The sequence below is a fragment of the Medicago sativa genome, chromosome 8 (assembly GCF_051527215.1).
Source record: "Medicago sativa cultivar Bolivia chromosome 8, Bolivia_mono, whole genome shotgun sequence".
NCBI classification, from domain to species: Eukaryota; Viridiplantae; Streptophyta; class Magnoliopsida; order Fabales; family Fabaceae; genus Medicago; species Medicago sativa.
Window position 1 is genome coordinate 15,215,562 of NC_140756.1, and position 13,117 is coordinate 15,228,678.

A 13,117-nucleotide genomic window follows, 5' to 3' on the forward strand; every position below is an offset into this window, starting at 1 on the left:
GAAAATCACGCTATTAGCGTGATTTGGACGAAGCAGGGCAAAAGGAGCGACGTGGCAGAATCTCATTGGCCACCATTTAGGCCGACCTACTTCGCTAATAGCGTATATGTCGCTATTAGCGTAGGTGTAAAAACTCAGCCCTTTAAAATAAAAGTTTACCTCTCTTTTAGATATTTACTATTCCATTAGATATTATGTTAGATATTATTTAGATATTATGTTAGATATTATGTTAGATATTCTTTTAGATATTTACTATTCCATTAGATATTATGTTAGATATTATTTAGATATTATGTTAGATATTATTTTAGATATTTACTATTCCATTAGATATTATGTTAGATATTATTTAGATATTTTGGGCTTGATATATTATATATTATTAGAATTTCATTAGAGAGATATATAGTTCATATTAGTCTTAGTAACTTAGTGAGTTTTTTATAGCTTTTCTCTTAGTTTTCATTGTAATATCTTAGAGAGAAAATAGGGTAGATCATATGAAGTGAGAGTGATTTTGGAAGTTGGATCCCTATTCCTTTGTTGAGACATCACAAGTGTAATGGTTCCTTCCTTTTCAATCCATCCTTGCAAGGCTTCCATGATGATGTGTAGCTAAACACTCTTTGTTGGGATGAGAGGTACTTGATTCTTGCTAACATGTAATCTTTTGATCTTGCAAAATATGATTCTAGCAATTTATATTCAATATTGTTGTTATTCTTGTGTTAATGCTTTCAATGAGATTCAAGATGATTTGGACACAAACTCTTGAATCTAGAGCTAGAGTAGCAATATATCTTAGGTTATATCATTCTTGACAAGTTTGTTAATCTTGTGATAATCACCATAATCAAGAGTTAAATGCTTTCGGATACTTAATCAGGCTGGACACGGTCGATTAGGTTATTCGATCGACTTTGTTATCGTTTAAGGGATTTGGACACGAATGTTTAAATGATACCTTAGAATTAATTATATCGCTTTGGACATGAAGGATAGTTTAGAATTGATTGTGATAATGTTGTTTATAAAGCTAGAATTCGTATGGATCATTAGTTTATGTGCGACGCTTGGTTAAGAAACGCTACTCCTAACAAGTTTCAATCCTTATTAATCTCATCTTTTACTTTTTGCATTTAGTTAACATAGTTGTAAATTCAAACAAACAATCACCCTTTTTACTTAGAATGATATTTGATGTTGAAATATCCGTGATGTCGCACTAATCCCTGTGGAGACGATACAAATACTTATCTTGTTTTTGATGCAAAACTACTTCATCAAAATGGCGCCGTTGCCGGGGATTGGTGTTTAGATATCATAGATAGAACGATTGATTTATTGTTTTAAGTATTCGTACATATTCCGTAAATATTTTTCTTTACTTAATAGTTGTTACCACTAACCCCTCTTTGATAAACAAAGAAAAGTTTCTTGTTAGTTGTTTCCATTTCAGATCATCACCTAGACAGAAACTGAACAATACCAGAAACTAACCAGAAAAGTTTCTTGTTAGTTGTTTCCATTTCAGACCATCATTTCAACACTAACACCTGCATCACAGTCCCACAATACAACACCAGAAACTGAACCAGAACACAAGCTTACCATAAAAAAAAATTGGCTGCACTATACTGAAGATTGAGTAGCTTGAATTGACAAATAGAGAGATGTGAAAGCAATAATAAAGAAACAACAACCTTCATAATAAAAGAGATCATAAATTCTACATTGGAGAGCTAATGGAAAAAAAAGCTAAAAACACCGAATGTACATGCTATAGGTTGTTTCAATAATCTCTCCTAGACAATTTCATAAATTCTAAGGGTAGTAGAGAATCTCAAATAAACAAATTAAAACAAGTCTTCGATAAAACAATAACCACCACAATCATTAAGTACAAATGAATCTAACAAACTAATTAGCAAAAATATGGATTTAATACGAGACAAACCCAACATCTAAAAACAAAGAAGCTAATCAGCACAAGGTTAAGCAGAACCTTTATTCTCAACAAGCATGTCTACCAAACTCAAAAAATCATCTTAACCCTAACCCAATCTCTTTACCAAAACCATATAAAACTCAAATATCCCTAAATGCAAACAATTAAAACCAGAAATTGAAGAAGCAAAAACAAAAAAAGACACACCTTCAATTGTGGAGCAACACGGATTGAGATGAAATGGAGAGATTGAGTTAAGAACAGTGACAGAGAGTGAACGAAAAGTACGGTGACGGAAAACATGCGGGAGGAGATGGAACTGCTAGACAAGCTTTCAGTAACTGACGACCAAATCCACAAAAATGGGGAGGAGAACTTCCATCGGCGAGGGGCAAAAAACAGGGATGGGAGAAGGAGGCGAGGATGAATGAGACGAGAGAGAGAGAGAGAGAGAGAGAGAGAGAGAGAGAGAGAGAGAGAGGACTTTCTTTTTTCAGTTTTCCTTTTTCCTTTTTCTTTTTGGTTTGACATGGATTATGATTCATTTTTTTATATTTTATTGTGACAAGTGGAAGGGTGTAGGAGTGGTACGTCCACCTAAGGTGGTTCACGTATCAGCACTCATTTTTTTAAGGGACTAGTGGTGCTAGTTTTTATGGTTCTTGATTTAGGACACTATTATGTTTTAGGACACTATTATGGTCAGTGGATATCAATTTCTTTAAGGTTTTAATTTTTCGTATGCTTTTCTTTTTAAGGTTCTTGATTTAGGACACTATTTTTCGTATGAATTTTGAATTAATTTTATATGCTTTTTCTTTTTTACATTTGCATCTCGTTCTTGATTATCAATGGCATCTTTCCCGTTGTTATTTACCATGCTGCAATAATTGTTCAACAATAAAAGAAGTCGTCTTCGAGTAATGTTTAGAGTTTAGACTATGAGCATAATGGGTGATGTAATATTTTCATTATTTATTCTATATTTCTCTCTGTAATTTTTTTCCTCATTAATACTAGTATCATGACATCTCTTTGTTCCCTCTCTATAGTGTTTAGTACTTGAAAGATATTTTTTTTGAACAAAAGTACTTGAAAGATATTAATAGAGCATGAATGGTAATTTAAAGAAACTAGATTAAAATCCCTGCAGAAACTTGTTACGTGGTGTCCCAAGAGAGAGTTAGTGTTAGAACAAGTTTGGAAATATGAATTTGGAAGAGTAGACACCTAGTCTCACATTGGGTAGAAATAATGTTGTGTAAATTGAAAAAATTGAAAGTCTTAAATTGGATGTCACACATTGGTGGTGGAGGATGTAGCTCAAAGGGTGTGCCCTTGGGGTACTTACATTTGTGATGGAGTGAGCAATCAACGAAAGTGTTAAATTAATTAATTTTAACATTATCTTAAAGCGTTTTCTTAATCTCAAGTTTCGTTGAATTATTTTATTACTCGATTTGAAATATTTTAGTTCTCAATCTGAAATATTTTGGTACTCAGTCTAAAATATTTTCATATTTAATTTGAAATATTTTGGTAATCAATCTGAAAATATTTTTATTTCAAAAAAAAATCTAAAAATATTTTATTACACAATCTGAAATATTTTTGAACCTGATCTAATACATGTGTTACTTGTCGCCCAAGTTTCTCATGGATGAGTTGTTAACTGTCTCTTTGAACAGATAGCTCGTGTAGTTCATTTCACACATCAGAAAATTCTATTAAGTTAACGAGAATTCTTCTCCTACTTTATGTTTGATGCATTTTCGAGTCATTTTTCTCCTGTTTCTTTTCTGTCCCCACACATCAAAGAATTATATTGAGTTGTCGAGAATTCTTTTTCGCTTCTCCTTCATTCTGCTCGATGCACTTATGACCTACTTCTCCTCTTTCTTTTTTGTCCTTTTAAAATTAAAAGTGTTCTTAAAACCATAGACCCTTTCTAGATATAATGTCTCATCGAAATCCAAAATGGAGTGAGCACTCACGATATATATAAAATCCGAAAATGTGAGGTTAATTAATTTTAAAATTATTTGAAAGTGTTTTATTAATCCCCAATTTCACCACCAAAAAAACTATATCACCACCAAAAAAAAAAAATCCTCAAGTTTGCATTATTGTAGTATTCGATCTGAAATATTTAGGTTCTATACGTAAAATATTTTGGCACTCGATTTGAAACATTTTGATCGAACATATTTTAGTAATAAATCTGAAATATTTTAATTCTTAATCTGGAATATTTTGGTACTCAATCTAAAATTATTTTGGGACTTAGATTGAAATATTTTTGTACTCGATCTAATATGCTACTTATCTCCTAAATTTCTCACAGATTAATTGTGAATTGTATTTTTAATTAGAGGGCTTTGCATAGTTCATTCTACACATTAAAGAATTCTATTGAGTTATCAAGAATTCTTTCTTTCTTCTCTCTCAATTTGCTCGATGCATTCAGAGCCACTTAAAGAATTCTATTGAGTTATCAAGAATTCTTTCTTTCTTCTCTCTCAATTTGCTCGATGCATTCAGAGCCACTTCTAGAATTAGAATGTTCTTAATGCGATAAATATTTTTTTAGATATAATGTTCCTTCACAATTAAGAATGATCTTAATAACATATTTATTTCTTTGCAACCTGAATAATTTCCACCTGATCCTAACTTGCCTCCGTAAAAAGCATTAAGTTGTTCACAAAGGCCAGCTGGAAAAACTTGCAGACTCGATTAGAAAGATTATTTGGATCCGAAAACTTGTGTAGTTGTATTCAACATTAATGTTAATTAAATAAAGGTTTATTTGCAGGTTTAATTCATCTATTTTTCTCGTAAAATAGTTGTCCTTTATAAAAAGACCAATGCTATTTCTCCTGAGACATTTTGTCCCGAATTACTAGCGAAAACCAATCACTCAATCAAATTTATTTTCTGACCACAAATAAGGTGGTGGACCATAATTTTGGGAAAATATTGAGACATTTCCTCGTGAAACAACTCTCAGGACAGTAAATGTTGCGAGAGATAACATTTTCCTTATAAAAACTAGCGAAAAGATGGGCACTATCGTGCCCGTCTGTTCACTCTTTCTACTGCGCTAACGCATGTGATTTTTTTTTTGAATAAACGAGATTATATTAATTCATAAGATCATGGACATATACATCAGTGATTGCTGGAGGCACCTCCTCAATCCAAACCATATTTGGTTCGGTTTGGGCTAGTTGGGCCAATTTATCAGCAACCTTATTACTGTTTCTATGGGTAAATCGAAATTTACACTTGTCAAAAGATGATTGGAGCAATAGGATTTCCTTAATACATAAGCCTAGATAAGATCTATCCTTGCTTTCCTTATTCTGGATCTTATTCAAAACACGTTCACACTCACCTTCAAAAACAACTCTCCTAAACCCACATTCTTGTGCCAGAATCATAGCTTTCACCATGGCATAAGCTTCAGCTGTGGCTATGTCTTCAAACCCTGGGGTCTTCCAAGTAGCAGATGCGAGGACTAAGCCTTTATCATCCCTGATAATTGCTCCAATACCCCAGATGCCGTTAACCTTTAAGCTGGCATCGCTGTTAACTTTGACGAATTCAGCTTCGGGTTTAGTTCAATTGATGTTACGGCTAGATGGTCTGGAGTTCATCGGATCTCTAGAGTGTGGTATCAGAGGATTGGAGTTATGCGTTGCCGGGTTAGTAGCTATCAAGGTCGCCGGAATTAGAGTTGCCGAATTGTTTGCGCTTTTGAAGTTGGATTATGTCTTCTTCAGGTAAGACTACATCCTTAAAGATACACATGTTTCTGGCATGCCATATAGTGTATATTATTGATGCTACGTGTATTATGGTCTGCTCGTCTTTATGTATAATAGTATCAAATAACCAATCTTCAAAATCCATGTCTGGAAGCTCAGAGAAATTGATATTAAGGCTAGAACCAAACCAGATTTTGTTAGAACTGGGACATTTCATAAATGTATGAGTACTTGTCTCCACTTTAGCATTGCATCTGGGGCAAAGAATTGAATTAGGGCAACCCCTTTTGCTTAGTTCACTTCTGGTAGATAAAGCTTTGTTTAAAACCTTCCACAACATTGTTTTATGTCTGGGTATAGTATAAAGGCCCCATATCTTCTTCCAAATAGGTATAATGTTATCACTGGTAGAAGGGGAGTTTTTACTTTGATATTGCCATCCTCTGATGGCCCTATAGCCACTTTTGACCGTATAGATGCCAATGTCTTCGAACATCCACATAAGAGCATCCTTGTGAGACCTATTCAGCAATGGAATTTGTTCTATATGTTCCTTGTCAACAGAAAAAAGATGAGAGCTGATCTTTCCTGTATCCCAACCAGGGGGTCATGAAGCATTAAGTCTTTAACAAGGCCTATCTGAGGGTTGGTTGTAGCAGGAGTGAAAACCTTAAATTCTTTGTGAGAAGGGATCCAATTATCATTCCAGATGTTAGCAGAATTACCATCTCCTATCCTCCAGCAACTGCCTTTAATGATAACCCAAATGGCTGACTGGATGCTCCTCCATACATAACTGGGATTACACCCTACAGAGGCTTGTAAAACATCTGATTGAGGAAAATACTTAGCTTTAAAACACCTAGCTATAAGGGAATTGGGGTCAGTGTGAAATCTCCAAGCCTGCTTGGCTACCAAGGCCATGTTAAACTCTCTGAGGGTTTTAAACCCCATACCTCCCTCATGTTTGGATTTGAACAGATTATCTCATTTTGTCCAATGTATTTTCTTCCTAGAATCAGTAGTTCCCCACCAAAAGGAGCAAACTGCTTTTTCAATCCTGGAACATAAACCTTTAGGGAGTAAGAAGCAGCTCATGTAATACGTTGGTATGGCTTGAGCAACATCCCGTATGAGAACAGCTCTGCCTTCAAAAGATAGGTTCTTTTCCTTCCATCCCTTTAATTTCTTCCATATTCTATCCATGATGAACTGGAAATCTTGCTCTTTGGACCTCCCAAATTGAGTAGGCATCCCCAGATATTTATGTATAGTATCACTAATTTTGACAGGCAGATGCTCCTGAAAATTCTTCTTAAAATCATGAGATATGTTGGGGCTGAAAACCATTTCTGACTTATCCAGATTAATCTGTTGCCCTGAAGCCTCTTGATAGTCTTGTAGAAGTTTCATAATAGTTGATGCTTCCTCTGTTCTAGCTCTACAAAATAATATGCTATCATCAACATAAAGAAGATGAGAAACAGCAGGAGCATTAGTAGCAATAGATATACCCTTAATGGTACCCTCCTGTTGAGCCTTATTTATCAACCCTGAAAGGACTTCCACAAATGATGTAAATATAAGGAGACAGAGGGTCCCCTTGCCTTAGTCCTCTTTGGGGTTGGAAAGACTCAGTAGGTTGACCATTGATAAGGATAGAGAAAGTAACACATCTAATACATTGCATGATAGTAGAGGTGATTTTATTAGGGAAACCCATAGTAATAAGAGTTTTCTCTATAAAATTCCATTCTAAACTATCATAAGCTTTGGCTATGTCTAGTTTAATGCCCACATAACCATTGTTTTTCTTCCTAGGCTTTTTTATGTAATTGAAAGTTTCAAAAGCAATTAGAGAGTTATCAGTAATAAGCCTGCCAGGTAGAAAAGCACTCTGATTATCATTAATAATATTAGGGAGAATAAGCTTAACCCCATTAGCCAGAGTTTTTGTGATAATTTTTAAAATAACATTACACAAACTAATAAGGCGATAATCAGAGGGCAATGAGGGAGTATTATTTTTGGGAATTAGACATATGAAAGTATGATTAATATTTTCTAGACTGCAATTGTTATTAAGGATACTCAACACAAACTCCAGAATATCAGATCCTATGGTTTCCCAATAATGTTGGTAAAAGAGTGCAGTGAGGCCATCAGGTCCTGGGGCAGAATTGCCTTTAAGAGATTTAATGGCCTCACTTACCTCGTCAGCAGTGAATTCCATATTCAGAGTTTCAAAATCTTGATTGGAAATTATATTCTTAACCACATTTAGAGTATCAGGATTAATATTTTGCAATTTGGAGGAAAATATGTTTTTGAAATAATAGAGAAAAGTGTCATGAATATGAGTACTATCCTTCCAAGTGTTTCCATTATGGTCCTGAATGCTGTGTATTTGGTTTTTCCTTTTTCTCTGATTAGCCCTTTTGTGAAAGAACTTAGTATTCAAGTCTCCATGTTGTAACCAATGGACTTTGGCTCTTTGAGCCCACCAAACCTCCTCTTGTTTAAGAAGAGATGTCAAGAGCTGTTCAGTGTCCTTTATTTTGAGGATGCAATGCTGATCAGGTATCCTATTGTTGAGGTCATTGAGTTGGTTCTGCATATCTTTGATTTTAGAAGGAAGTTCTCCAAATTTAGCCCTTCCCCATTTAGCAACTTGGTTGAGCACCAGGTTAAGTTTCATAGGACTGTTTCCATCATTATTGTTCCAGACTGATTTAACAATTTGGTAACTTTCCTGATCTTGGAGCCAAATGTGTTCAAACCTCTGGATCCTGCTACTTTTGTTATTGAAGCAGAGGGTATTTTCTTCATAGAATTCAAGCAGGATAGGGTTATGATCAGAAGTATACCTCAAAAGGTGTGTGTTACAATACCTAGGAAAACAGTTCAGCCAATTAGAGCTAGCAAAAAATCTATCAAGTCTTTCTTTTATGTGAGTATTATCAGGTTGATTGTTAGCCCACGTAAAATTATTCCCCACATAACCTAAGTCAGTTAACTCACAATTGTTGATAGTTTCATTAAAGAGTTTAGTGAGGTTATAATCTAATTTATTACCTCCTTGCTTCTCAGAACTATTAAGATTGAGGTTAAAGTCCCCAAAGAGAAGCCATATAGCATTAATTCTGGTTTGGTAGATATCCTTAATAGCAGTACAAGTTAAATGTTTTTTGGAATAATAAGGGTACCCATAAAGGCCAGTAGCATACCAAGAGTTTAGATTATTACGAGAGGTAATATACATATCAATATAGGTATTATTAGAATTAATCACATTAACAGAGATTACATCATTCCAAAGTATTGCCAACCCACCAGATCTATGGCTTTTATATGTATTACAGTCAATTAAAAAAAGATTTGATAAAGGACCACACACTAAGGAGGACTTAGCTTTTGAGTCTGTATTTTTGAGTCTAGTCTCCATAAGAAAAACCAAGTCAGGACACTGAGTCCTCAGGATCTTTTTAAGAGCCCTGACTGCAGTAGGGTTCCCAAGCCCTCTGCAGTTCCAGGATAGAGTTTTCATTGAGCTTCGCTGGCCTTGATAGCAAGGCCTGCCACTTCCAAATCAGTTTTGTCTCCTGCTGCTATCTGTCCATCCATACTTCCTTGATTAGCTATTTTCCTCTTAAGCTTATTGTTATCAGCCAGGTTCTTCTCTTGTTCTTGTTGCAGATGTTGGACCCCGTGAGTGGATTTCCTTATCATTTGGTTAGCTAGGTGAGTGGTTTTGGCATAGTGAGTGTTATCAGAGGTGGGGGATTGTTGGTTGTATGCTGGGTAGGTATGTTGTGGACTCTTTTTGTTGATGTTTATATTTGCAAATTTGCTGAGAAGGCCTTTAGGAATGGGGCTAAACTGTCCACCACTTAGAGACTTTAGGGGGTTGCTGCTAAAGGTTTTCTCCTTCTTCTCAACGAGTCTTCTGCCAAAGTTTCTGGTTCTCAACCAAGCACCTCTGGGGTTCACCCCACCTTCCAATTTAATAGCTGTGTTTCTGCAATTTTCCATGTTGTGTCCTATCATGCCACAGCTAAAACAGAACATTGGTAGATTTTCATATCTGAAATCTATCCATGTAATCCCATCTAAATCATGTCCAATGTACATGCCAGCTCTGATAGGATTGTTTATGTTAAAAAGAATTTTGACCTTGACTGCTTTTGCATTTTCTGGGAATTCATACAATCCCACAACCATGACTGAGCCCAATTGTGATCCCATTTCCTGTCCCATTGGGATAGATTTGCAATGAAGGGGAAGGCCCCAGAATTGAATCCAGAAAGGAACATTAGAGAAGTCTAAAGATTTAAGATCCAGGCCTCTGTTCCAACCATGCAACACCAACCAACAATTCCGAATGATCCATGGGCTTCCTTTTAAGATCTTCTGGATATCTTCCTCTTTGTCCATCCTGAATTGGAGAACCTTTCCTTCCAATTCATTAATTTTAAAACCTGCTGGGTGGCACCAAATTCCAGCAAGAGTATTGTATAGAACTGTAGTAGGAATTAGTTTGTCGGATAAAATTTTACCTAGAATACTGTTGGTGCATAGATTGATACTGTCCTGAACATGTTCATCCTGGTAGTACAGGAAGGGTTCTTCATTTGCATTTTCTTGATCTTCTTGCTGTTCTTCTTGATGCATGTATTCTTCTTGCTGATTTTCTGGATAATTGAAATCTTGATTCTGTGCAGATTCAGCATTCTTCTGAAGGGGATTTTGGGACTGATAGGTGCTTGTACCTTCTCCATGAGGTTGAGGAGGCTGGTACTCAGTGAAAAACCCAATTTGGTTGATAGGAGGAATCTGAACCTTCTGGATCTTGTAGGGGCGAGCAATTGTAGTGGAGTTTGGAGGTTGAACATCAGAAGGGTTGTTGGTGTTTGATAGAACACCTTTGTCTTTTGCTTGAACCATGGCTCAAGAAAGGGATAGAAAAGATAGAAAGATGCTGGAAAGAAGAGTTTAGGTCGAGGATATAGGAATGGTGAGGAGGGAGGTGAGGAGGGTGGTTACTGAGTGTTCCAGAAAGGGAAATCAGGATCAGAAGGTGAGAAAAAGCACCATAAGGTGTATCAAACAACCACAAAGGGATACCAAGGGATCAACTATCATACGATTCAAAGAAACCGTAGAAGGAAAACCAGAAAGGGGAAGGAGAGGGATGAGAGGCAGTTACTCAGCAATTGAGGGTTTTGGAGTGTTGATTCATGTTACGATGAAGGTGAATCTTGAAAAACGATGAAGGGATTCATGGAGCGGTCGCGTTACGAAAATCCAATGAAACCTAACTATGAATACGCATTAGAACAGATATATCATATATATTTATTGAATCAACAACCACTAGCCCATTCTCGTATATTTTTATTTTTTTGGACTGAAGACCTGTCCATATGAGAAGTCCATGTGATTATTTTTATTATGTTTGTTTGTATAATTTTGATTAAATTTTAAAAGAAAAAATATTAATGGAAATTAATGGAAATTATTGATATATTGATTTATAAAAGACCTGTCCATATTAATGGAAATTATTGATATATTGATTTATAAACAAAATATTGTCAAGGCATATAACAAAATTATTTATGAACTCAACATATTTCAGTTTACCTGCATATAAAATAAAGATAAAATAATGATCTTTTATTGTTTATTCTAATAGTAATTAGTAACATCATAACATAAATGTATAAATGACATGTTATGTAAAAGAAACATTGCTTTAAACAAAACAATAATTTATTTAATAATTAAAAAAAATCACGGTTCTTCTTTCAAAAAAAAAATCATGGTTCTCTTTATATATATAAAAAAAACACGCTATCAAAGTTTGTATAAACAATTATAAACCATCAAAGTGAAATAATCTTTGAAATTAATCGTAAACAATTTGAATCATAATCACTTATAAACCAGTAAAGTCAAATAATCCATAAAATTAATCGACTTTGATTAGTTGTAACATGAAAGAAAAAGAAAAAAAATTACAGGTTAATTCTGAATTCTGATGTGGAAGGCCGCTTAATAATATTGAGAAAAACTAAACAATGCGCGAACGAACTATGAACTGTGAGAACCCTACTTATTAATATTTAATGTTTAATATAGTGCTAACAAATCTTTTTCTAAAATATTTTGAGTCCTAATCTTTTTTTTAGATGATTTAAAGTTTAATATGTTTTGCTCATGTTTGTTACTAATCTTTTTTTAGAGGATTTAAAGTTCAATCTTTAACATTGTTTTTTGCTCACATTTGTTACTAATAATTTTTTTAGAGGATTTAAAGTCCAATCTTTAACATTATTTTTTGCTCACGTTTGTTACTAATATTTTTTTTGGAGGATTTAAAGTCCAGTCTTTAACAATATTTTTGGCACATGTTTGTTGCTAATATATTTTTAGAGGATTTAAAGTCCAATCTTTAACATTATTTTTTGCTCACGTTTGTTACTAATCTTTTTTTAGAGGATTTAAAGTCCAATCTTTACCATTAATTTTTGCTCACGTTTGTTACAGTTGATCAAAGGCTAAGGAAGAGTAACTTTTTTTGAAGGAAGGAAGAGTAACTTATTATTAATAAAATAAAATAATAATATTAATAAAATAATATTGAAATACTGTTTTTTGTGTAAGGGATATGAAAATACTTGGCAATCTTTGTCGGTTGTATTGAGGGGAACAACACAGATGTACATTTTTTTTTAGGGAAACACAGATGTACAACATAAAAGCGGCTGATAAAAATGTAACATGAGTTTTTGTTTTGTGTTAGTTTTTTGTGAGTTTGATCAGTGGTTACGGTGGTAGGGGACGATTAGTGACATGGATTAGTAATCTACGTGTTATTTTATAATTGGCTAAAGTTCATAAGGAACTGTGTTTAAGTTTTCTCCTTAAATTAAATTTATTGTTATATATTTGTTACATATGTTATTTGCATTTAAAATTAAAATTTAAAATGAAGGGTATTTTTGGAAAGAAAAGTTCAACCCAAAAGTGTGCTGAAAGGGGTAGTTTTCTTTATATATAGTATAGATATAGAATATTTGTTACATGTGTTATTTGTATTTAAAATTAAAATTTAAAATTAAGGGTATTTTTGGAAAGAAAAATCCAACCCAAAAGTGTGCTGAAAGGGGTAGTTTTCTTTATATATAGTATAGATTAAACGCTGTGGTTATGTTTTCATTTTGCTACAATTTTGGTCGCAAATCAATTTTTTTTCCTTAAAAATTGTTACCGTTGACGCAATAAAATTTTGGCGCTAATAAATTAATGTGGAAATAGGTAAACAAAAAAGTTCAATTTTGAAAATTATGACTCTTTTGTTCTTGCTTGGTACATCTTGTGCTGGGAAGAAAAT